This window comes from Moschus berezovskii, chromosome 7 (genome assembly GCF_049115385.1).
Source record: "Moschus berezovskii isolate FMDL1 chromosome 7, NW_MosBer_1.0, whole genome shotgun sequence".
Taxonomy (NCBI): Eukaryota; Metazoa; Chordata; class Mammalia; order Artiodactyla; family Moschidae; genus Moschus; species Moschus berezovskii.
Window position 1 is genome coordinate 3,831,721 of NC_142466.1, and position 27,710 is coordinate 3,859,430.

At 41.7% G+C, this 27,710-nt stretch overlaps 1 pseudogene; it reads right to left on the minus strand.

Moving 5' to 3' along the window:
• Positions 1-1,129: 1,129 nt before the first annotated feature.
• Positions 1,130-4,492, minus strand: LOC148777230 (spermatogenesis-associated protein 31E1-like; annotated as a pseudogene).
• Between the last annotated feature and the right edge of the window lie 23,218 nt (positions 4,493-27,710).

Sequence of the window (27,710 nt, forward strand, 5' to 3'; positions counted from 1 at the left end):
TGCATTGGGCTACAGAGGGGATTGTATGGGACACTTGTCACACTTGATCCATGCTGGCAGGCTCTGCCCAAAAGGGGACCTGACTCCCGGGTGTGAAGGTCCGTGTGCTGTTCCTGGGACTGGTCCACTTACTCTTTGTAGGATACGTGTGGTCTATGGGGATAGCTTGCTGATGGTGGGCTGTCTGTTTCATCACTCTGTTTTGCTCTTGATTTCAGAGAAAACCATGGTAGCAGTAATCTGGATCTAACGGGACCTGAAGTTCTGCTTTGTACCAGTGAAACTCCGAAGATGAGGTCCATGTTGAAGCTCCATCTTCTCCTCTAAGATTTGTCCAACATGTGTCATGAGATCCTGAGCCTCAACAGCCTTGCTGTCCATAATCACACTTCTTTTGACAGTTCCCTGTCTCTGGGCAGTGTCTGCTGCAGGCTTGCTTTTTCCAGGGTTTATTCTGATCTTTTGCCTTTAGGGGCAAATCCACTGCAGAAAGTGCTTAATCCTTCCTCTAAAGTGGTTTTCTGAAGAAACATGTCGCTTCTTCAGGCTTAACTGTTTTGTAGGGACTCTGCAGATTCCTTTTTCTGGCCAGGGTGGCTCATCCTGCGGGCCTGGTAGAACCTCTATACCACCAACCCCTTTTTATGATATTGTAATTTGGGCCTTTTATTAGTATCTTTCACATCAGTGGAGATGAACTTCCTGCTCTGACTCTTATGTTGGGGCTGCCTTCTCAGGGCTTCCTGCTGTCCCTGTCTGCTCCCTCCACTTGACATAACATCACATGTGTGGGAATTGGACAGGGTCTCGGAACAACACAGAGATTTCTGAGAAGCCAAGGTGTTTGTGGCAATGAATATATCTGACTGACAGTCTTTGAGAAATCTCCCAGTGGCACAGCCTTGAAGGAGTAGGCAAGTGGCCTGGCCTTGAGCCTGTTTCTGCTAGTCTATGAACCCTTGGAACTTAAGCTTATGAAACTATTCATCAAAGTATACATCTTCTGGATTTGTGGCAACAGACTTTGTGTTCGAGGAGGGATTTTCATGGGACCTTGGAGACATGATCTCCTCATATCAGTATTAATTATTTGGGATTTGGCTAGTAGACTAGGTTCCAAAGTACCCTTCTAAGCAGGGTCTCCCTCCACAGCCTCTTGTTTTCTGGAAGATTGGGAACATTCATCAAGGTCCATGATGGTCACACTAGAGCAAGTTTCTTGGGAGGCCCGATCCCCAAATTCCTCCTGTGGCTCATTCCTGCCCATTGCTGGATGTGGACTGGGCTCCAAACTGCCTTTGTCAACCTCCACAACAGATTCACTGTTCCAGATTCTACCCACAAAGTTGTATGTGAGGGCCTGAGAAGGTGGCTTGTCTTCCTGTCCAGTCAGAGGGGCTTCTGGATGTTTTCAGTTGAGGTTCCTCCCAGAGCCCCCTGGGTTTTCTCAGTTTCCTGGTAGGGGGCAGGGCAGGTACCTTCCAGGGTGGGCACTGCCTGGATTGTTATCACTTTCTCTCTTGGGTGGAGATGACAATGATTTCCTAAGCCCTTTGTTATCTTGGGTTTTGGGTGGTCCCCAGAATCACTAGTGGTTTTCAAGGTGGATCTTGGAAGGCATATGTGATGAAAAGTTTCAACTTCAAGCTGTATATGAACCTGAGGGAAAGGGAGCATCTATGCCTCACCTGAAACTTTATTATATGAGCTTCCAGCTCCTGTTGAATATAAGGACTGAGGACAAGAGGCTCATAGGAAGTCTACATGGAAGCTTCTCAATCCTGAGAAGAACCTACATTTTCTGTTCCCATAGGAACATTTGAATGTCCAGGAAGTTCTGTGATGTGGTTCACAGAAAGCCTTGAACAACAGACATTTTCAGGTATCCAACTCTCATGGATCTGCTATGCCTTCCTGTTTATAAGCATCTTCCTGATGCTTCCTGCCTGGTCTAAATTCTCTTTCTAATTCAGGCTTTGCACTTGGAACCTTCACTTGATGGTTGACTGAGGTCACATACAGAACTTTTAGGATCCTCCCCATGCTCTGCCTTACATCCTGGTTCAGGTGCTTTCCCGGTGGGATTCTTGCTAGGTACCAGGACGTCATTTTCTGTGTGTCCTGGCTGCTTTTGCCTAGACCTGAAGAGGGCCTTGAGGATCTCTTTATGGCCATTGCCTTCCAGGCCTTAGGGTTTCGCCCTGAGGCTGCATCAATTTATGAGACTCTTGGATTCTGCAGGGCATGCCACTCTCTTGTTGCATGAACCTTTTGGAAACAGGGTAATCCAGTTTCTCCTGAACCTCAGGGCTGATCAAATCCCTAGGAATGACAGAGACAAATCTGTGTGCCTGGGAAGACCTGTTTTCCTGGGGAAGATTGGGGGTGATCTGGCTAAAGACTTATTGAGATTTTTCTCACCAAAGAGGGTAAAGTTCGCCCACTTTGTAGCTGCTTTTTAAAAAAGTGACATTGCAGGATTAGAATTACATTGAGGATCAAAGTTTGTGTTTTATTTTGGACTATAGGGAAAGACACTTCATCGTACCCAGTCTTCAGTTGAGAGGAAGATGGTTCCTTTGGGAAAGAGAATGTGAGATGGGCAGTGGGTCCCCAAGTGAGTCCAAAGTTGTGGTTGTGACTGAAGTTTTATTGGAGTCAAGGATTGGGATAGGGCCTGGATCCCCATGTGAGTCTGAGTTGGTGGTGTTTGAAAGTGAGCTGTGGTTGGAGTCAAGGGTTGGGGTTGAACATGGGTGTCCACATGAGCTGCAGGTGGTTGTTGAAAGTGAGTTATGGTTGGAGTCATAACTCCATAGTGTTTTGATTGGACCTGGGTCTCCACTTGAGCCTGAATTTGTGGTTGATAATGGGGCATGGTTGGAGAGTTGTGGTGTAGCCTGAGTTTCCATGTGAGCCTGGGGTGGTGGTTGAATCTGAGGCATGGTTGGAATTAAGGATAGGGGTCTGGCCTGGGTCTAAATTTGACTCAGAGGTGATGGCCGCAACTGGGACATGGCTGGAGTCAAAGACTGAGGCTAAGTCTGGGCTGCAGGGTGGATCAAGGAATGGACCAGTGGCAGCTTTGAAATTAATTTAGCTTGAAATTGGAATTGTCCAGCCTTAGAGCATTCATTGAATAAGACAGTGTGTAATTCTAGAGGGGACCCAGGTACTGTGTCAGTAGACACCAGAGACTCGTTGTGCAGAAAGGGGAGACCCAGAAGAGCTACCTGCATGTCTTCTGTAGATGGTCCCTCAATTTGTAAGGATATCAGAGCTTTTTGGGACAAGCAGCTGTTCTGGTTTGCCTTTTATGCTCCAGAAATGTTGGTGACCCAAGGTGTCTTGCTTGTCACTCAGTGACTTAATTCTCTTCCCTTGTGAAGTCAGATGATAGCCTGCCTCCTCCTCCTTTTCTTACTCCTTCCAAATTTTCAGGTCCACTCTCTTGGTGGTTCATATCTCCAGCAGCTTCTGGATATCCCTGTTAACAAAAGAGAGGCTACCTGCCCCTACCTGTCTGTTTCTGGGGTCTCACCAAAATAATGCCTCTGGTGAGTGTGTGGGAAGGTATTCTTTTGGGGACCCCAAGTGTGTCAAGGTGAAGAAGCTCCATTCATTTGCAGCCCCCTGCCACCAAGACAGGGTTGAAAGGGGCTAACTTGAATGGACAAGCCCTAAGATGGCTGGTCTCCAAGGGGAGAAGGGGGTGACCTTTGTGGGATAGTGCCTGGTATTAGTGGCATGGAGTTAACCTGAGTGAGACTCAGCAAGGAGCCTGATGGTGCTGAGGTGGAAGGCAGGTACCTTCATCAAGATGACATGGTGGGGAAGGAGAGTGAACAAGTGGGTGGAAGACTGTCCAGGGGAAGGAAAGGCTCTGGTGTTGGAGAGGCACTCAGGGATGAATCTGAGTGAAGGGAAACTAAGGAGGGAACTAAGCCTGGAGAAAAGCTGGAGGCTCGAGACAGAGGCCCTTTGGCAGAGAAGACATGGAGGACATGTTGGGAGCATACCTTTCCCTCCACAGCTGTTGGGCTCCAGGAGATGTTTCTTTGCACATCTCCCCTGGGGTATCTAGAGAGGAGACCTGATGAAAGCTGCCTTTGTCAGGGAACCTACTCAAGTGTCTGCAGCATCTATGAGGAAGAAGTTGCAGCCAGGAGTTTCTGGGCCTGGAGGACTGGGCAGGCTGGGAAGGGGTGGGCATTTGCAGCCAACAGCCCTGCACAAGGCCCATACTGATTTCACAATGTTCCTGTTGTCTCTTACCCCAGGATTTTAGCCATAACCCACTCCCAAGGCTCCCCCTTCCAGTTCAATCCCAGGCTACCTGCAGTCCCGGGATCACACCATAGGCTCTGGGAAGAAGAACCACCGAGGAGAGAAGTGATGATTCTCTACATTTTCAGAGGTGATGTCAGGTCCCAGACCTCTTTCAGTGCTTACAGGCAACTTCTGCAAGCTTGAAATCAGCAGACTGAGTCATGGTGAGGAAGCCAGGGCATAGGGCTATTACAGGAGGCTGATTGCAGTGTCCCTTTAAGGGGACACAATTGGGATATTGGAATCCAAGTACCAGGGTCCAAGGCCACATGATCCCTGACAGTGATGGTGAAGCTTATGATAGGGTTTACATTAACAAAGTGCTTCATATCCATTACCCCTTGATGCCTTCACCAATCCCTTTGTGGGGGAGAATGGACAACATTCACTGCATAGATGAATCTGAGAGAAGTTAAACGATGTGCAAAAGCAATTAACCTCAAATTAAAATGAATAAATAAATAAATAAAAAACAATATGTCCACAGTTGGACTTGGAGTCCCACCTCCCAATCCAGGTGCTATTTGCCTAATGCGTCCCATAAGCACCTGCAGGGCCACACCTTTTTCCAGGTCCCTCCAGCTTCATTCTCTACATGGAATCTGGATAATGTCTGGGTTCTGCTTTTCTTCCAGGAGCTTCCTTGAAGTTTCTGTTTCCCAAGGGATGGGCCCTGCCACTGGCCTCCTCTCAGCTGGTGGACAGGCCCTCAGGTTCAGAGAAATGGGGTTGACTGAAGGGGCACACATAGTTGAATGGCAGAACGTACCTTTCAAAGCACCATTTCTCTCCCTACTCCTGTTTTGACCCTTTGGCTCCATTTGATGCTGAGACACAGAAAAAACGAGGACTTGAGACCCAGTTCCCAGTCTCCTCTCTCAAGACAAGCATCAGACACTCAGTGTCCATACATAATATGACTTTCTGCATTTCAAAAGACTCTGATGCTGGGAGGGATTGGGGGCAGAAGGAGAAGGGGACGACAGAGAATGAGATGGCTGGATGGTAGCAGTGACTCGATGGACATGAGTTTGAGTGAACTCCGGGAGTTGGTGATGGACAGGGAGGCCTGGCGTGCTGTGATTCAAAGAGTCGGACACGACTAATTAAAAGAACTGTGTGCTTTTTCTTTCTTTTCATGCATTTTTAAGGTGGATAAACATTTTTCTGTTTTCCTTTTTTGAAGAACATACGGATTTTGAAGTGAGATTCACCCGGATCTTTTGTAATTGTTCCTCTGCTCAAAAACATACACATTCTCAGAATAATGGGTGAATCTGAGCTCTGTCAAGTGGGTCTCTATTTCCAAAGTCCAGGGCCCCACTTCAAAACTCTCAAGACTTCAGCACTGTCCTCAGATCAGTCCTTGTCCAAGATACCATTCGCAGCTGGTGAAGCGGTGATCATGTGCCTTGCTGTAGTTGAGATTGAATTCAGTATCCATTCCTCAGCCCCTGGTCACTGTGTTTGGGACATACCCTGGACAACTGATATCTGAGATCTTTGGAGAGATGTGTTCACTCTGCCCCTTGCCCAGCCTGGTTGTCCCCAGAGGATGATGATTTATTCTTTCATGAGAATAGATGTCCTGTTCTTTAGCTTCTCAGGAATCGCTCTAGATGATTCAGAAGCGTAGAAATAAAGATAGAAAAGAAGAGAGGATCACGTACCTGTGGGTCTCAGCCAAGGTTTCCTTCCTTCCTGATGTTTCCATGTTTCCTAGAATGAGGAAAGGATGGGCTTTTCTAGAGCTAAGGAAGAATCAGGAAAAAGCGCCCCAGTGTACACAGAAAGGTGAGGATGGTATCAATCCCCCAGGAAGTGGAACTGGAGTGCAGCCAAATATCAAAAGTGCTTTTCAGAGAAAGAGGATTCTACATTATCTGCATCAGACTGCTGCCCTCAGGCAACTGAGCACAGGGTGTGTACTTGGGGGCTAAATGACAAGGCCTACATCATAGAGCTCTGGTCTGGTCACATTGGGCTCCTGAGGATGAAGAGGTAGTAATAGAGGAGGAGGCTGGAACATGGCCCCTCCCGGACCATTCAGCCCTGCAGCTCCATCTCCCTTCTCTGTGCCTCACATCCTGCCTTAGTCAAGTTTCAATTCATCCCACCTGGAACTCAGACAATGTTTTATGTTAACAGAATGACACAGATTAGAACCAGCAAAAGGCTACAGATCAGAACTAGCAAAAAAAAAAAAAAAGATGGAGCAAAAAAAGAAAAAAAACAGATGCAGTTTTCTGCTTGTCTATCCTTTGGGCTTGTACGGAGAGTGCTTAGCTCTTTCAGCAAACAGTGTGACAGCATGTGCAGAGCAGTGTTGAATATCATCAAGTCTTGATGTCCAGGGTTTTTATTGGGGGTCTGTCTATACGAATGAAAGGACCATATGACTGTCCTTAGTGACTAAGTCGCCAGTACCCCTTCCTGACATCAGACTGATACAGTCTGTCCAAATGACCACGACTTGATTAATAAATAATAATTTCTCTAATTTTTCTCACTGCTTCCAGCTTAGGACAAACCAGAGAAATACAAATATATATCCCTAACCAGTCACATAAGGTACCCTACTTTGGGACTTCCCTGGCGGTATAGTGGTTAAGAACCTGTGTGGCAATGCAGGGAATGAGTTTGCTCCCTGCTCAGGGAATACCCTGCATGCCCTAGAGCAACTACACCCATGAACCTGTGCTCTGGAGCCACAACTACTGAAGCCTGAACTCCTAAAGCCCGTGCACTGCAATGAAAAATAACTTATTCATCACAGCTAGTGAAAGCCTGAGTGCCACAGTGAAGACCTAAATAAGTAAATAAAATATTAAAAATATGCCCTACTTCTCGTTAGCTGCCACAAGATTCCCAGTTCCAACAGCATCTACTCAGGACACACCCAAAGCCTCCCATTATCTCCCATATAAAGCTTCCCCCTCTCCTGCCAGACTTTGGATCTCTGGCCAACGCAAGTAATGGTGGCTGACTCCCTTGTTAAAGCAAGCTCCGAACAAACAACTTGACTTATTTTCCTTTGGTTGGTTTGTATTTATTCCCAGCTACAGATTTAATGGTTTTCCTAGCTCCAAGTCTTAACTTATAGATAGTTGAAAAAGAAAAGTTATAGAAAGAACACTGTCAAGGTTCTGATTCAAGACGGCAATGCAGGAAGATGCTTTGCTCACCACCTTCCATGGACACAACCATTCTACAGCTCTATATGGAACAATTTGCTCTAGAAAACAACAACAACTAAAGACTGGCTGAGCAACAACTACACATCAGGCAAAAGAGAAAAAACACACGCTGAATCAGATATGAGAAGGCAGACCACATCTCACAATTAGCCCCACGTCTGACACTACAACACACAATAGAGAGGGAACTCAAAAACAGGAGAGTCTCCCTGAGAAGCAAAGGGCTTGAACCCCACATGGAGTACCCCAACTTTTAAGACCTACATATGAGAAATGAACCTCCCAAACATCTAGCTTTGAAAACCAGTAGAGATTGCTTGTATTATACAAGACCCTAAGATTGTCATGATCTAAGAAACAGATCTTGAAGAGCTCATGAATCACACTCACCCATCCAATGACCCAGCCCATTGTGCAGACTTTAAATGAGAGAGAATCATTTGCATGTATTACAGCATTGGCCTGAGAGGCACACATCTAATTTAAAACACACTTCAAACAGTGTGATAGAACACCTGGGGGACGGAGACTGTGGGGGCATACCAGTCTGGATATGCATTCTGTCTGTCTTTCTCTGGACAAAAGGCAACATTTATTTATTTATTTTTCTTTTTCTTCTTATGGTGGGTACTCCCTGGACTTAGCTACAGTCAGCAGAGGGCATGTTTGCATTCTACCTCTGCCACGCTCGAGAGCGCAAGATGCTATCAGAAGGAAGCTTTTACAGGCTTCTGATGCCCTGATTTCTGTAGCTACTACCCAGGGAAACTCCTTGATCACCTGGTTCTGGAGACAACAGGAGGCTTGTATTCCTTCATGTCAGAAACACTTTTTGGTAGGTTATCAACCCCAGAGCATTGCACAGATAGCAGACTAAAAGACGCCCCACAGTCTTTTCCCACAGTGGAGGAGGCATATTTGCTGATCTCAGAGCTTTGGCCTGAGGAGCAGGCTTATGGTATTATATAAATCCAGGGGCCTAAGGTAGTGCTTTCAGGGAACAGAGGCCAACAGAGGAAATCTCTGCATTCTCCCTTGGTCTCACTCCAGCTCATCAATATCTCCCAGAAAATATCTTCCACCCTCGAGAGAAACCACAGTGTTTGCAGCTGCCACCAGGTGATGCCTGTACATGGTCTGCCTCTGTGGTTAAATGACTTACACTAATATGTCCCATAGGATGGTTATCAAAAGAAGAAGTGTTCTCTTGAATATAGCAAGAAGCAACAGGCCCAGGGTCTCAGTCTATGAGCCAGGCCTAATTTGTCTCTCTTTGCTATTGGAGTCAGTTTTTTTCCCTTCAGGTGTTGCTATTCTTTATTTTTTGTTACCGTTCTTCTTTGTTTGTTTTTCCTTTTTTCTCTTTTTTTTCCCCTCATACCCCACAGCATGTGGGATCCCAGTCCACAGGCCAGAGGTGAGGCGTGAGCTAATATGGTTGAGTTTGAATTTCTGTAGTAACAGAGAATGTTGCGCCCCAAGGGATTATTAATAAGAGTAAAGTATCCCGGAGACTCACATCTTAACACCAAGACCTGGCTCTACCCAACTGCCTGCAAACTCCACTTCTGGAAATGTCAGGCCAAACAGCTAACAAGATGGGAATAGAATCACACTCATCACACACACACACACACACACACACACACAGACAAATGATGAAACGGCAAGAAAATGTTCCAGATGACAGAGAAAGGTAAAATATTACAAGACCAAATAAATGAAGAGGAAATAGGCCAACCTATCTGTAAAAGAATTAGAGTAATGATAGTAAAAATGTTTCAAGATATCAAAATAAAATGGAGAAAATGCAAGAAAGATTTCCTCATTTAATGAACACCTAGAAGAAATAAAGAATAAACAGTAATGAAGAACACAATACTGAAATTAAAAATACTTAATTCAGAAGGATCTAATAGCAGCATAACTGAGGCAGAAGAATGGATAAGTGAGCTGGAAGACAGAATGGTAGAAATAACTACCAAGGATCAGAATAAAGGGAAAAGCATGAAAATAACTGAGGACAGTCTCTGAGACCACTAGAACAATATTAAACACACCAACATTTGAATTATAGGGGTTTCAGAAAAAGACAAGAAAAAGAAAGGGTATGAGAAGGTATCTGAGGAGATTATAGTCAAAAATTTCCCTAACATGGGGAAGGAAAACCAGCCAAGTCCAGGACGTCCAGAGAGTCCCATACAGGATAAACCCAAATAGAAATGCACCAAGACACATATTAATCAAAGTAACAAAAATTAACCACAAAGAGAAATATTAAAAACAGCAAGGGAAAAGCAAAAAAAAAAAAACAAAAAAAACATACAGAGGAATCCCCAAAAGGTTAATACCTGATTTTTTTAGCAGAAACTCTGCAGGCCAGAAGAGAGTGGCAAGACATTTTTAAGTGATGAAAGAAAAACCTACAACAAGATAACTCTACCCAGCAAAGATCTCATTGAGATTTGATGGTGAAATCAAAAGTTTTATAGACAAGCAAAAACTAAGAGAATTCAGCACCACCAAACCAGCTTTACAACACATGCTAAAGGGAATTCTACAACAGGAAAGGCCAGACAGGAGAAAGATCCACCAAAGAGGCCTATTGCTAATCTTTAAAGATGCAGTCTGAAAGATAAACTTCTAATTAAACACACATCTGAGGCCCGACAGACATCCTTTACGTAGAACTCAGAGGATGGGTACTACTAACATGTGACAAAATTCAACATCTATTTATGGTTAAAAAACCCAACAAAGTGAGTAGAGCAGGAATAGACCAATATGAAATAAAGCGATTTACGACAAGCTTACAGTTATGGTGAAAAACTAAAGCTTTTGTTTACTATCACAAACAACACAAAAATGCCCACTCTTTCTGGTTTATTCAACAAAGTATTGGAAATCCTAGCCAGAGAAATTATTAAAGAAAAAAATTAAAAGCATTCCATTAGAAATAAAGAAGTAAAACTGTCACTATTTGCAGATGATGTAATATTATTTATAGAATAAAGAAGTATCAGTCAAGATGACAGTGTAAGAGGATGTGAAGCTCACTATGAACACAGCACAACTAAATCTACATGTAGAATAATTCTCAATTAAAGGTCACAGAAAACTGGATGAAGGATTCCAGCACAATCAAGACTATCAGAAAGAAGCAGAGGTAATCAGGTAGGAAGGGATGAAAAACAATCTTGTTGACATCTGTGACCTCAGGAGGACACTCAGAAGAAAACTGAAAATACACAGCTGGGCATCTACCCTTGGGAGGGATTCTTAAGACCTACAGTTTGGGGTCTAATACAAGGGAGACAGGCCATTTGGATGGTGGAAAGACTCCTGGGACAAATAGATGGACAGTGGGAAACTTGGAATTTCATCACAGGGAGAGCATATGCTGGCTTGCACCTGAGGCAAGGTGAAGAGAATTCTGTTCTACCAGCTGCTGATTTTCTCATGATCACCTCAAAATATGTCCTAGCCCTAGAAAAGCAAACACTTTGGTCCTGCTCACTTTATGTCAAAGTATGGCATTGAATCTGGAGCAATGATAACCAGAGATTAAGATTTGACTGTGGGAAGCAGAAGTGACCTGGCTTTGGGATAGAGACTGGATGCAGCAGAAAGAGCAGCTGTGCTTGGTGCTTACTCAGCAGGGCATCAGGAGCAGCCCAGATCTCTGACAACAGCCACTTTATGATATTTTGCCCCAAAGATATATGCAGAGAGATCACTGAAGCCCTTTGACTCCACAGCTGGGCAGGAATGGCAGAAAGTGGGGGTAGTGATCAACTGTGAGGACCAAAGAAGTCTTGAACTTGAGGCTGAATCTGTGAAGACTGAAAGAAGTAGCTATCGGTGCCTGCCCATGCAGAGCATCAGAGAGAGCTCAGGCCTCTGTCCACAGCAGACTTAACTGAAGAGCCTCCAAGTCCCCACTTACTGCATGACTAACCCCTCAAGGGCAAGAGACCTGGTGAAGGGACAGGAGAAAACACACTTAAAGGAAACAGAGCCAACTTGGGCCCAACCCAATTAAATAAGAATATGGGACTTTAACACCTCAAGTACATCAGTGGCCTTCATTGGTACAATAGACAATAGACCAAATGGACTTCATATATCACTACAACACATTATAACCTAAAGTAGTATAATAAAGATTCTTTTCAAGTGCACATGAAACATTCATATGGATACATCACATTCTATGTCACAAAACAAATCTCAAAAAATTAGAGAACAAAAAGTATAGAAAGCATTTTTTTTCTGGTGACACCAGTAAGAAATTAAAAGTATATTGCTGAAAGAAAATGAGAAAAAGTAAGAGAGACTAAAAATGCTAACAACAACAACAACCAAAAAAAAAACAATTTGTCAGTGAATATCTCCATGCCAAAGAAAGGCAATGCCAAAGAATGCTCAAACTACTGCACAATTGCATTCATCTCACAGGCTAGTAAAGTGATGCTCAAAATTCTCTAATCTAGGCTTCAGCAATACGTGAACTATGAACTTCCAGATGTTCGAGCTAGATTTAGAAAAGGCAGAGGAACCAGAGATCAAATTGCCAGCATCTGCTGGATCATAAAAAAAAAAAAAAAAGAGAATTCCATAAAAAGATCTATTTCTGTTTAATGACTATGCCAAAGTCATTGACTGTGTGGATCACAATAAACTGTGGAAAATTCTGAAAGAGATGGGAACACCAGACCACCTGACCTGCCTCTTGAGAAACCTGTATGTAGGTCAGGAAGCTACAGTTAGAACTGGACATGGAACAACAGACTGGTTCCAAATTGGGAAAGGAGTACATCAAGGCTGTATATTTTTACCCTGCTTATTTAACTTATATACGCAGTACATCATGAGAAACTCTGGGCCAGGTGAAACACAAGTTCGAATCAAGATTTCTGGGAGAAATATCAATAACCTCAGATATGCAGATGACACCACCCTTATGGCAGAAAGTGAAGAAGAACTAAAAAGCCTATTGATGAAAGTGAAAGAGGAGAGTGAAAAAGTTGGCTTAAAGCTCAATATTCAGAATACTAAGATCATAGAATCTGTTCCCATCACTTCATGGCAAATAGATGGGGAAATAGTGGAAACAGTGGCTGACTTTATTTTTGGGGGCTCCCAGATCACTGAAGATGGTGACTGCAACCATGAAATTAAAAGACACTCCTTGGAAGGAAATTATGACCAACCTAGACAGCATATTAAAGAGCAGAGACATTACTTTGCCAACAAAGGTCCGTCCAGTCAAGACTATGGTTTTTCCAGTAGTCATGTATGGATGTGAGAGTTGGACTATAAAGAAAGCTGAGCACTGAAGTACTGATGCTTTTGAGCTGTGGTGTTGGTGAAGACTCTTGAGAGTCCCTTGGACTGCAAGGAGATCCATCCAGTCCATCCTAAAGGCGATCAGTCCTGGGTGTTCATATGAAGGACTGATGTTGAAGTTGAAACTCCAATACTTTGGCCACCTGATGTAAAGAGCTGACTCATCTGAAAAGACCCTGATGCTGGGAAAGGTTGAGGGCAGGAGGAGAAGGGGATGATAGAGGACGAGATGGTTGGATGGCATCACTAACTTAATGGACATGAGTTTGGATAAACTCCAGGAGTTGATGATGGACAGGGAGGCCTGGTGTGCTAGAGTCCATGGGGTTGCAAAGAGTCAGACACTATTAAGTGACTGAACTGAACTGATCTCAGACAGAAAATTGGAAAATACCTTGAGACTAATGAAAATGCAAATGCATTATTCCAAACTATATGAGATGCAGGAAAATTAGTTTGAGAAGTTTATAATGACAAGGTGCTTCCTCAAGAAACAAATAAAATATGTAATAACTAGCCTACTTCCTGAAGTAGTTATAGAAATAAGAATAATAAAACCCCAAAGTTAACAGAATGGAGGAAATAAGCAAAGGACAAAAATAATAGGAAAAAAAATCAATGAAACAAAGATTTTTTAAACATAAAATTGACCAGTCTTTTCCCAGGTTAACCAAGAAAAGAAGACACAAGACCGAATTAAGCAAAATAAGAAATAAAAGAAGGAAAATTCCAACCAGTAGCACAGAGATAGAAAATATCATAAAATAATAATGTGAACAGTTATATGCCAATATATTGGACAACCTAGAAGAAAGGGATACAGTTCGAGAAGATATATCTGCCAAGACTTTTTTAAAATGAAACAAACTTTAATGGATTAGTTACTAGTAATGAAAGTAAATTTGCAATTAAAAAACCCTCCAAACAATAAAAGTCCAGGACTGGACAATTCCACATGGGATTTCTACCAAATATACAAAGAAGAGGTCCCACCTGCCCTTATCAAACTGTTCCAAAAACTAGAAGAGAATAGAATACCCTCCAATTTATTCTATGATGACATATTTACCCTGATACAAAAGTAAAGACACTACAAAAGAGAAAATTGTAGACAAGTATCTTTGATGAATGTAGGTAGAAACTCCTAAAGAAAAGAGTAGTAAACTGAATCCAGCAATATATAAAAAGGATCATATACCATGATAGAGTTAGGTTTATTACAGGGATGGAAAATATGTCAATATTTGCAAATCTATCACTATCATGTACCACATTAACTAAAAGATAAAAATCATATGATTATCTTAATACATGCAGGAAAATATTTGCCCAATTCAACATCCATTTGTGATGAAAACTGTCATGATAATAAGTTTGGAGGGACTATATCTCAACATTATGAAGATCAATTATGACAAACACACAGTTAATATCAAACTCAGAGGTGAAAAGCTGAAAGTCATTTCTCGAAAATTTAGGAACAAGACAAGAATTCTCCATCTCACCACTTCTATTTAGCATCATATTGGAAGTCCTTGTTATAGCAATCAGAAAAGAAAAAGAAATAAAAAAAATTTGAATTGGAAAGGAAGAAGTAAAACTATCATTATTTGCAGATGATATGGTTGTATATATAGAAAACCATAAAGATGTCATTAAAAAGCTCTCAAAACTAACGAGGAAATTCAGTGAAGTTGCAAGATACAAAATTTTAATATAAGAATGAAGCTATTTTTATAAGTCATTTTGATATAAGATGTGATACAATCAAGAGATGTAGAGTTGCTGATTGGAAATAAAAAGGGACCCATCTCTGTGCTGCTTCCAATCAACTCACTTCAGAGCTAAAGACACAGACACTCAAACTGAAGAGATGGAAAAATATACAAATGAAAACAATGAGAAACCAGATATGCAGCTGCTGTTTGTTACTTTAAAATGAAATACTTTCTATCTCTTGACTGAAATTTGGGCTTTGTTCACACCTTGTTATCCTGACATTAGTGAACATCTTTTAAACCATTATTTCAAACTCTGTACTACGTAAATCACTTCTCTTCATAACATTAAAGACCATCTCTGAAACTTTACCTTATTTTTTTTGTTTGGAACATTTTCCTGTTTCCTCAGTTTCCTTCACTCTCTGTGCTGGTTTTACACATAGATAAGACAGCCGCCTATCTGAGTCTTGACAGGTCTTAGTAGAGTGTTTTCACATAGAAGATGAGCCTCACCAATCAGCTGAGCGTGGGTTCTTGATTGTGGTTTTTTTCAGCCACATACTTTGCCCTTGGTCCTTGCAGTAGTTGAGGATGTTCAAGGGCCTACGACACGAATTATAAGGGAGAAAGACAAAAGGTAGAGAAAGGGGAAAAAATTAATTGAAAGAAAGAATAACTAGCAAAATTGTCCTTCAGAAGTGAAGGAGACACTGAATTTTCTAGACAAGAAAAAGCTGAAGGACTTCATGACCATTAGATCAGTCTAATAGGAAATGTTAAAAGGAGTTCTACAAGCTGAAATGAAATGATTCTCCTTAGCAAAAGGAAAATATATCAAAGTATAAAACTCACTGGTGATAGCCTAGCAGCAAATGGTGATCAGTGCCACTGGATTCTTGGTGTCCAAAGGAGAATATTTAACTCCTGGACCAAAGACAGTCTCAGTCACTCAGAGCTTTGTGCAGATTTTATTTAAAGTGAATGTGACAGAAAAATTTTCTGACGTAGACATCAGAAGTGGGTAGGAGATTACCCCCCTCACTAATTTAAGCAGGGCCTTATATACTTTTCAACGAGCTGCTGAGAATATATTAAAAATATCTCAAGGAAGTGAGCATTTTTCCCAATCCCTTTCCCATAATACAAATCCAAAGCTCAAAAAAAGGCATATGCCTAAACAAGAGATACTGCTGCCTAAGAGGCTACTAGTTTAAGGCAAAAGAATGTGAAAAGAAAGAATGTTTACCTCCACCTTAAAGGGGCTTGGACTCCATATCTACCTGCCTAAGGTGGCTATCTGGGTTATGGGCCCAGCAAAATTCCGCTGTGACAATCAGATTGACTATATTCTTTGCTGTCAAAGATGGAGAAGCACTATACAGTTACCAAAAACAAGACCAGGAGCTGACTGTGGCTCAGATCATGAACCCCTTATTGCCAAATTCAGACTTAAATGGAAGAAAGTAGGGAAAACCACTAGATCATTCAGACATGACCTAAATCAAATCCCTTATGATTATACAGTGGAAGTGAGAAATAGACTTAAGGGACTAGATCTGATAGATAGAGTGCCTGATAAACTATGGACAGAGGTTCGTGACATTGTACAGGAGACAGGGACCAAGACCATCCCCATGGGAAAGAAATGCCAAAAAGCAAATGGCTGTCTGGGGAGGCCTTACAAATAGCTATGAAAAGAAGAGAAGTGAAAAGCAAAGGAAAAAAGGAAAGATATAAGTATCTGAATGCAGAGTTCCAAAGAATAGCAGGGAGAGATGAGAAAGCCTTACTCAGTGATCAGTGCAAAGAAATAGAGGAAAGCAATGGAAGAGGAAAGACTAGAGATCCCTTCAAGAAAATTAGAGATATCAAGGGAAGATTTCATGCAAAGATAGGCTCGATAAAGGACAGAAATGGTATGGACCTAACAGAAGCAGAAGATATTAAGAAGAGGTGGCAAGAATACACAGAAGAACTGTACAGAAAAGATCTTCACGACCAAGATATTCACGATGGCGTGATCACTGACCTAGAGCCAGACATCTTGGAATGTGAAGTCAAGTGGGCCTTAGAAAGCATTACTATGAACAAAGCTAGTGGTGGTGATGTGATTCCAGTTGAGCTATTTCAAATTCTGAAAGATGATGCTGTGAAAGTGCTGCACTCAGTATGCCAGCAAATTTGGAAAACTCAGCAGTGGCCACAGGACTTGAAAAAGTCAGTTTTCATTCCAATCTCAAAGAAAGGAAATGCCAAAGAATGCTCAAACTACCGCACAATTGCACTAACCTCACACACTAGTAAAGTCATGCTCAAAAGTCTCCAAGCCAGGCTTCAGCAGTACCTGAACCGTGAACTTCCAGAAATTTGAGCTGGTTTTAGAAAAGACAGAGTAACCAGAGATCAAATTGTCAACATACGCCAGATCATAGAAAAAGCATGAGAGTTCCGAAAAACATCTATTTCTGCTTTATTGACTAAGCCAAAGCCTTTGACTGTGTGGATCACAATAAACTGTGGAAAATTCTGAAAGAGATGGGAATACCAGACCACCTGACCTGCCTCTTGAGAAACCTGTATGGAGGTCAGGAAGCAACTGTTACAACAGGGCATGGAACAAGAGACTGGTTCCAAATAGGTAAAGGAGTACGTCAAAGCTGTATATTGTCACCCTGCTTATTTAATTTATATGCAGAGTACGTCATGATGAATGCTTCGCTGGAAGAAGCACAGGCTGGAATCAAGATTGCTTGGAGAAATATCAATCAGATATGCAGATGACACCACCTTTATGGCAGAAAGTGAGGAGGAACTAAAAAGCCTCTTGATGAAAGGGAAAGAGTAGAGTGAAAAAGTTGGTTTGTAGCTCAACGTTCAGTAAACTAAGATCATAGCATCTAGTCCCATCACTTCAGGGGAAATAGATTGAGAAACTGTGGAAACAGTGTTAGACTTTATTTTGCGGGGCTCCAAAATCACTGTGGATGCTGATTTCAGGCAGGAAAGTTATGACCAACCTAGATAGCATATTAAAAAGCAGAGACATTACTTTGGCAACAAACGCCCATCTAGTCAAGACTATGGTTTTTTCAGTGGTCATATGTTGATGTGAGAGTTGGACTGTGAAGAATCTGATCGCCGAAGAATAGATGCTTTTGAACTGTGGTGTTAGAGAAGACTCTTGAGAGTCGCTTGGACTGCAAGGAGATCCAACCAGTCCATTCTAAAGGAGATCAGTCCTGGGTATTCATTGGAAGGACTGATGCTAAAGCTGAACCTCCAATACATTGACCAACTCATGCGACAAGTTGACTCACTGGAAAAGGCTCTGATGCCGGGAGGGATTGGGGCCAGAAGGAGAAGGGGAAGACAGAGAATGAGATGGCTGGATGGCATCACCGACTCGATGGACATGAGTTTGAGTGGACTCTGGGAGTTGGTGTTGGACAGGGAGGCCTGACGTGCTGTGATTCATGGGGTCGCAAAGAGTCGGACATGACTGAGTGACTGAACTGAACGGAAGGTAACTGTCTTATTCCCCCTTTTCTTTTTAGGAGAATATTGTAGCTGAAGGAAAATGGGTGGAGAAATCTGTCAGTAACTTATTCCTGCACTTGAGGGGCGCCCCCCCCCCCCATCATGTAACTGAAGCGGCATGTTTTCCTTACCGTTTTATTTAGGTTTCTGATCCAAGAGTCCCAAGTAATTGTTAGAGGCAGTAGAAATTGTAGGAGTATGAGCAATCCTTTGTAATTTAAATGTTTTCAGATGGTTAAAAACAGATCTCTTTACACAGTTACAGATGTAAGGAGCAAACAGCAAAACAGAATTTTTACAATTATTGCATTGAAGTTAGTTTTTCACCAAGGAGAGCTGGCAAACCAAGATTGTATCTGTGACCAGAATGGAACATCACGCGAGTCCATTTTGAAGAGTGACCAGAATCTCTGCATCACTATCACTTTGTCTGGGAAACCATTGTATCATTTAGAAAGAAAAAATAAGAGAAGCAGATTAAAAGTCAGAGACTAAAAATCAGTAAAAGAATTATTGTAATTAACATTCCAAGCAAGAGTAAAAATCAGGTTACATTTTGTAGTAACTTTGATCCTGGTCTAGATACAGTCAACACTTTGGCTGCCCTGTTTATAAGAATGGAGCCATTTTGAATGTTCATGCGTTTTGAATATAGATAAAACAAACCCAGTTAGCAGTAGCTGAAAAATTGACAACATGAACCTTAACAGACAAACTAAATCTTACCATTTATTTTTAGAAGAATGAGTCTGAACCCGTATGTAATCAGCTGTTTTAGGCATACTTATAGCCAGGTAGCCAGTTGTCTAAGTTTGTCCAAGTAGGCTTTGGCCTCTTAATTGTTGCCTCTTATTAACATATAAGCCAAAGTAGTTTTCACCATTAACAATTTTAGTGTTTTTCTGGGTATGAGAAGATACAAGAATTTGGGCTTAAGAAAAGTTTTACCTGAAAATATCTAACTATCCAAAGAACTGTTTTGTCCATCTCTTTCAGAGCGCAGAGTGAGTGTCTAATTTCTAATTTTCACCCTGAATTCCATTCAGGGGATGTTGAAGGTCAGTAGATGTAGTGTCCCTGATTTATTCTGTAGAGGCAGACAGCAAGTGCCAGTTTCCAGTTGCAGGGCCCCTTTATGGCCATGATGGGGGACATTTAATGGCCATGTTGTCCCATGGTGCTGGGAAGACTCATTCCCAGGTCTGTCAAAGATTTCACTGACAGGCCACTCAATGTGCTGTTACTGGATGAGGCCCTCTGAGTAGCAAAAGTCTCTGGACTGCAGCTGTCTCACTAGTCTCTTGGTCCAGGAAAATATTCCCTCTTGTTGCTTCTTCTCATATACAGAGTCACACCATTATAATTAGGGATTTAATATGGAACTGTATAGCATTGTTATATCAGTGACTCAATCACACAATTGATAATGTAAGGGTTTACACTTCTTGAAACACGCAACAGAAAACAAAACAGTTAGCAGTAATAGTAGAATCATAAGTAAGAACTTAAGTCAAGAACTTCTATTAGGTATAGCCCAGTGACATCTCCAGGTCATCTGACTTAGTTTGTTAAGTGACTATAGTCTGCTGTTGATCTCCTGGTTGTAGATCCTGAGCATCTGATCTTTATTCAAAGACTGGTTATTGAGATAAGCTTTAGAAACAAAGTCAGAGTGTCCTTTTTAACAACTTAATTAAACCTCTTAGCAATGTAACATAACCACAAGGAACTATCTAAGGAGTGAGTCTTAGAAATACAGCCTTTAATTAACAAAACTAGAACTTAATATCCAGTGAAACATAATGGATATCATAGGCCTGACATCAGTTGGATGGATTTTTGTTTTAGAGCTCCCCACTGTATGTTGAGATTTCTGTATATGTTGGGAGACAGTCTTTTTATCTGTTAAGGCTGTTCAGAAGCCAAGTGTCTCCAGTTTCTGGAGGGATAAGGCAGAGAGAAAAAAGGTATAATTTTACCCATAGGTGTAAATGACTAGATTGTTTTAAACCATCAGTAACTTGAGGAGAAGTGGTTCTTTATGTCTGAAAACACAGATTAAAAGCCAACAATTTGTCAGACAGAAAATCATGAAAATTGTGATCATATTTAGCAGTCTACTCAATCCCATGCAATTGATCCCTTTGTTCTATTGTCCTTGCCCAATGACCAAGGACATAAGTGAAAGTGATCATCTCCAAGAAGCTCATGAAGTTTTTGTGAATGTGTGTATGAACATTTCAACAAAGCGGGTGCCCTGATCACTGGAGATTGTGGAAAGCACATTTTAACCATCTTTTCTATTCTGAGATTTTAATCCTGAAGCCAGGAAAGGCATTATCAAATAAAAATGAGGAGGAGCTGGGAAAAGTCAAGTGGCCATCTTGGATCTCATAGCCCCAAATGTTTAGTGTAGCCCTTTTTAATTCATTTTAAATTCCCTGCAGAGGTGTTAACTTTTGTAGAAGCAGAATGAGCTTTGTTCATACGTGCTATAGTCTGTTATCAAAAGCCACATTCCAAGAAAACTTTGGTCTTTTAATCACCAAGAGAAAACCAAATTCCAGTTGGGTAGCAGCTTATATTCACTGTGAAACAATAGTTATTCACTTAGTCATGGTAACAGTAAGACTTTAAAGGCAGTTTAATGTCTTAACAAACTTGTACCATGCACAAAACTCTTCTTTCACTTGCCACACACCTATTTTACATTTTCTGTATTCATCACATCATTTGTCCATTTAGAGGACAGCCACCTATAAGTTTAGACTTACTTTCCTTTTCCTTAATAGAATGTAAATCCATTCCTTATTACTTTTTATTAAAAACACACATCTTACTTTTCCTCAGCAACCATGAATTGTACTTTACATCATCATTCTGTAGATTGGAAAGGATACATCACCCAAAGTTATGTCATTTATTTATTTATTTTTTCAGAGTTTATTTTATTTATTTATTTATTTATTACTTTACAATATTATATTGGTTGGTTTTGCCATACATTGACATGAATCCGCCCCGGATGTACATGTGTTCCCCATCTTGAACCTCCCTCCCACCTCCCTCCCCATCCCATTCCTCTGAGTCATCCCAGTGCCCCAGCCCCAAGCATCCTGTCTCATGTATCGAACCTGGACTGGCGATTCATCTCACATATGATAATATACATTTTTCAATGTTATTCTCCCAAATCATCCCACCATCGCCCTCTCCCACAGAGTCCAAAAGACTATTCTATACACCTCTGTCTCTTTTGCTGTCTCGTATACAGGGTTATAATTATCATCTTTCTAAATTCCATATATATGCGTTAGTATACTGTATTGGTGATTTTCTTTCTGGATTACTTCACTCTGTATAATAGGCTCCAGTTTCATCCACCTCATTAGAACTGATTCAAATGCATTCTTTTTAATGGCTGAATAATACTCCATTGTGCATATGTACCAAAGCTTTCTTATCTATTCGTCTGAAGATGGACATCTAGGTTGCTTCCATGTCCTCGTTATTATAAACAGTGCTACAATGAACATTGGAGTACATGTATTTCTTTCAATTCCGGTTTCTTTGGAGTGTATGCCCAGGAGTGCGATTGCTGGGTCGTATGGCAGTTCTATTTCCAGTTTTTTAAGGAATCTCCACACTGTTCTCCATAGTGGCTATACAAGTTTGCATTCCCACCATCAGTGTGAGAGGGTTCCCTTTTCTCCACACCCTCTCCTGCATTTATTGGATGTAGACTTTTGGATAGCAGCCATTCTGAATGATGTGTAATAGTATCTCATTGTGATTTTGATTTGCATTTCTCTGATTATGAGGGATGTTGATCATTTTTTCATGTGTTTGTTAGCCATCTGTATGTCTTCTTCGGAAAAATGTCTGTTTAGTTCTTTGGCCCATTTTTTGACTGGGCCATTTATTTTTCTGGAACTGAGCTGCAAGAGCTGCTTGTATATTTTGGAGATTAATTATTTGTCAGTTGTTTCATTTGCTATTGTTTTCTCCCATTCTGAAGGTTGTATTTTCACCTTGCTTATAGTTTCCTTTGCTGTGCAGAAGCTTTTAATTTTAATTAGGTCCCATTTGTTTATTTTTGATTTTATTTCCAACATTCTGGGAGGTGGGTTTTGGAGGATCCTGCTGTGATTTATGTCGGAGAGTGTTTTGCCTATGTTCTCCTCTAGGAGTTTTATAGTGTCTGGTCTTATATTTAGATCTTTAATCCATTTTGAGTTTATTTTTGTGTATGGTGTTAGGAACTGTTCTAGTTTCCTTTTTTTTACAAGTGGCTGACCAGTTTTCCCAGCACCACTTGTTAAAGAGACTATCTTTTCTCCATTTTATATTCTTGCCTCCTTTGTCAAAGATAAGGTGTCCATAGGGGCGTGGATTTATCTCTGAGCTTTCTATTTTGTTCCATTGATCTACATTTCTGTCTTTATGCTGGTACCATACTGTCTTGATGATTGTGGCTTTGTAGTAGAGCCTGAAGTCCGGCAGGTTGATTCCCCCAGTTCCATTCTTCTTTCTCAAGATTGCTTTGACTATTCGAGGTTGTTTGTATTTCCATATAAATGGTGAGATTATTTGTTCTAGCTCTGTGAAAAATATCGTTCGTAGTTTGATAGGGATTGGTTTGAATGTATAAATTACTTTGCGTAGTATACTCATTTTTACAATATTTATTCTTCCAATCCATGATCATGGTATATTTCTCCATCTATCAATGTCCTCTTTGATTACTTTCAGCAGTGTTTTATAGTTTTCTATGTACAGGTCTTTTGTTTCCTTAGGTAGATATATTTCTACGTATTTAATTATTTTCGTTGCAACAGTGTATGGTATCGCTTCCTTAATTTCTCTTTCTATTTTCTCATTAGTGTATAGGAATGCAAAGGATTTCTGTGTGTTGATTATATATCCTACAACTTTACTGTATTCATTGTTTAGCTCTAGTAGTTTTCTGGTAGAGTCTCTAGGGTTTTCTGTCTATAGGATCATGTCATCAGCGAACAGTGAAAGTTTTACTTCTTCTTTTCCAATTTGTATTCCTTTTATGTCTTTTTCTGCTCTGATTGCTGTGGCTAAAACTTCCAGACCTATGTTGAACAGTAGTGGTGAGAGTGATGAGGTTACTTTCTTTCATCACTTTAAGTATGTCTTGCCATTCCCTCCTGGCATGAAGAGTTTCTGTTGAAAGGTCAGCTGTTATCCTTATGGGAATCCCCGTGTGTGTTATTTGTTGTTTTTCCCTTGCTGCTTTTAATATTTGTTCTTTGTGTTTGATCTTTGTTAATTTGATTAATATGTGTCTTGGAGTATTTTGCCTTGGGTTTATCCTGTTAGGGACTCTCTGGGTTTCTTGAACATGGGTGATTATTTCCTTCCCCATTTTAGGGAAGTTTTCAACTATTATCTCCTCAAGTATTCTCTCATGGTCTTTCTTTTTGTCTTCTTCTTCTGGGACTCCTATAATTCGAATGTTGGGGTGTTTAACATTGTCCCAGAGGTCTCTAATATTGTCCTCATTTCTTTTAATTCGTTTTTCTTTTTCCCTCTCTGTTTCATTTATTTCTACAATTCTATCTTCTAGCGCACTTTTCCTGTCTTCTGCATCCGTTATTCTACTGTTTGTTCCCTCCAGAGTGTTTCTGATCTCATCTATTGCATTATTCATTGTATATTGACTCTTTTTTTATTTCCTCTAAATCCTTATTAAACCTTACTTGCATCTTCTCAATCCTTTTCTCCAAGTTATTTATCTGTAACTCCATTTTGCTTTCCAGATTTTGAATCATTTTCACTATTAAAATTCGAAATTCTTTATCAGGTAGATTCCCTATATCTTCCTCTTTTCTTTGTGTTGGTGGGCATTTATCCTGTTCCTTTACTTGCTGGGTATTTCTCTGCCTCTTCATCTTACTTATATTGCTGTGCTTGGGATGGCCTTTCTGTCTTCTGACAGTTGGTAGAATTCTCTTAATTATGTAGTTTCCTCGCTGTGTGTGGGGTTGGACAGGTGGCTTGTCAAGTTTCCCTGGTTAGGGAAGCTTGTGTCAATGTTCTGGTGGATGGAGCTGGATTTCTTCTCTCTGGAGTGCAATGAAGTGTCCAGTAATGAGTTTGAGATGTCAGTGCGTTTGGAGTGGCTTTGGGCAGCCTGTATATTGAAGTTTAGGGCTATTCTCCTGTGTTGCTGGCAAATTTGTGTGGTATGTCTTTCTCTGAAACTTTTTGACCCTTGGGTGGTGCCTGGTTTCAATGTATGTATGAAGGCATTTGGTGAGCTCCTATCAGTTAATGTTCCCTGGAACAGGAGATCTCTGGTGTTCTCAGGATTTGGAGTTAAGCCTCTGCCTCTGGTTTTTGGTCTTATTCTTTCAGTAGACTCAAGACTTCTCCATCTGTCACATCCAAGGCAGTTCTTTCTGTTAAAGCTCTTCTTTTTGCGGGTCTCTTGCGTGTCTAATTTCTGCCCTGATACACGGGGGCGGTGGTGGACATTTTAGTAGGTTCACCTGTTCAGATGTGCTGTGGGGAGGGAGGGACGCTGCTAGCAAATATCCCTGGTGTCTGTGGGGAGTGCGCTCAGTGTCTCGGCTACACTGGGATTGCCCCTGCTCGCAGCGCATATGCTTTCCCTGTTTATGCTGCTCACACTATAGATTGCTCTGTCGGGAACTATCCAAGGCTGGCGCTAGGTTGCCTGCACTTCCCAGGTCTGAGCAGCTCAGGTTTAGGTCCTCGGGTACTCCACAAAGGCACAGACTTGTTTGAGCCTGCGTTTTGTGCCTTCCCCGGTCCGAGCAGCTCAAGTGACCAGGCATTTGGAGAGCTCAGTCGCTGAGACTTATCACCTCCCGGGTCCCTGCCACACAGTTTTCTGTGTGTGTAACCGGCACACTTTCTTGGGCAGATATCGACTGGCCCGGACCCAAGAAGTCTTGGTTAGCAAGGAAGCCTGCCTGCAGCTTGGTATGGGAAGCCTCTTTGGGGCCGTGGCTGCCGCTTCTGGCGCTGGCCACCCACTCTGCCTGTCCTGGCGGGAGCTGGGGGATGGACTGCCCACAGCAGGCTCACTCTGCTCAGTCTTTTGTTCTGTGAGTGGGGTTGGAGCTTTTTGCCTTTTCACAAGCTGCACAGTCTGCTTAGCTGTCTCCCTTTTATGTACTCAATTTTCCCTCAGGGCGTTCAGGCCCTGTGCTCTCTCTAAGCGCTGCCGCCCGTGCCTCCCTGCCCAGCCCCCACTTGCTAGTGGGGGGTGCGGGCTGTTGCACAGCTTCTCCGCTGAGAGTTTCCTCTGAGCACTTAGTCTGTGGGTTTTAATTATTTATTTCTTTTCTCTTCCTGTTATGTGGCCCTCTGAGGTTCCAAGGCTGGCCACAGACTCATCAGTGCCTGTTCCCAGGCATTTGGAAACGTCTCTCTCTTTTTTTTTAAGCCTCCCTTCCCAGGACGGAGCTCCATTCCTCCCTCTTTTGTCTCTCTTTTTATCTTTTATACTCTTTCCTACCTCCTTTTAAAGACAATGGACTGCTTTTCTGGATGCCTGATGTCCTCTGCCGGCATTCAGAAGTTGTTTTGTGGAATTTACTCAGTGTTCAAATGTTCTTTTGCTGAATTTGTGGGGGAGAAAGTGGTCGCCCCATCCTATTTCTCCACCATCTTCCCAGCTTCCCCAGTTATGTCATTTATAAAAGTATCTTCACAATGTCTCTGTTAATTAGATCAATAAACAAATATCAATATCATGTATCAATTCAATAATGATTATTTCCTAGTTCACACGAACATGAAATTCACTTACTTTAATTTTCTTGAATTTAGAATTGTTTGATTTGTAAGCACTTACTTCTCTTTAGGCCAATTAAATAGAACTCATTGAACCACTTATTCTTTAGCAATTTTTTTCCAAGGTGGAGACATACATTGAGACACACATAAATCTGGACAGACAGAAACCTCACAGTCTTCTGCTTGAAATTTAAAATGTCTCTTTGCCTCCTTTTTTTTTTTTTCTTGCCTTGATGTCTACCAATTTGCTTATGGCTGGAGTCCCAGATAGAGTGGGCTGTGTATCTCAAGGACATGATAAGAGTTAACTCAGGTTTTTCCCAGGCATGTTTCTGTTTCTCAGGTAGGACCAGTGTTCCAAAAAAAAGTATTTTAACATGTCAAATTTTTAGTAATTACATGTGCAAAAAGAACCAGTTCTGTGATTTCAAATCAAATTTCAAAAAGATTTCGTTAACTAGCTTTCTCCAGAGTCTAAAGAATACCATGGCCATTCAGGATCCAAAATGTTATATCTCCTTCTTGTAGTCATAACTTCATAGCTAAAATTTAAACCAGAGCGTGTTCAAATTGGCTCTGATGACAGGGGTAGACTGATTGATAAGATGTCCCAGCAGGGATTATCTCTCTGGGAAGGTGTGGTCTTCTTTTAAAGCAAAGAAACCCTGTGTATAAGGGTGTATAAGGGATTTTTAGGCCTTGAGAATCAACATCATCCCAGTTTTTCAAGGTATTATTCAAAGGGGTGGGTCTGGAACTGTTAGCTCCCATCTGTAAGAGAGAAAAAGCAGCACCCAGTGCCATGGCTTTTTTCTACCGGAGGTGTCTGTCCCTGCTCTTGATGGCGTTGGAGAGTGATTTTCCACCTAAGCTTCCTTCCCTGGCCATAGTTAACCTGCCTCTTACCGATGAAGGTGTCCTACTCCCATCCCCCCTCGTTCTACCACCCAGGCGTGGTGGAGACGCACCAGCGTTAGACCTGATAGTATCCCAGATTGATGTACAGGTCCTCATCATTAAAACCTTTGTTTGATTTCCCCTTTAATCCACTCCACCTGGGGTGGAGCAGAGTAGTTTTCCACATAATTGCCAGGCCAAGACCACTAGGGGAAGCGCCCATCTTCTGTGTGCCTGTACACATACCCGACAACAGTAGAAGTGGTAAGTCATAAAGAGATGAACAGAAAACCCAAGATATCCCTCTGAGAGTTGCCACATAAGTTTATTTGATAACAAAGGAGGTGATGGAGGGCCAGTCTGCGAGGGAAAAATAATCTTTCATATTCATGGAGTGTCAACATCCTTTTTATTCCTGTCCAGCTGCTGCTGCTGCTACTGCTGCTAAGTCACTTCAGTCGTGTCCGACTCTGTGTGACCCCATAGACTGAAGCCCACCAGGCTCCCCTGTCCCTGGGATTCTCCAGGCAAGAACACCGGAGTGGGTTGCCATTTCCTTCTCCAATATGTGAAAGTGAAAAGTGAAAGTGAAGTCTCTCAGTCGTGTCTGACCCTTAGCGACCCTACGGACTGCAGCCTACCAGGCTCCTCCATCCATGGGATTTTCTAGGCAAGAGTACTGGAGTGGCTTGCCATTCCCTTCTCCGTCCTGTCCAGCAGACTCTACAAAAAGAATACCTAAGGAGTTGAGACAAGAGCCACTGGAGGACTTTCTCTGGTCTGCTAAGAGCTAGTGCTACTAACGAAAGAAGCCTGATGCATTTTCAATCTTCCCAAATCTGGGGTGCCTCAATCTGTGCCCTCAGGAATCTCATGCTCACCA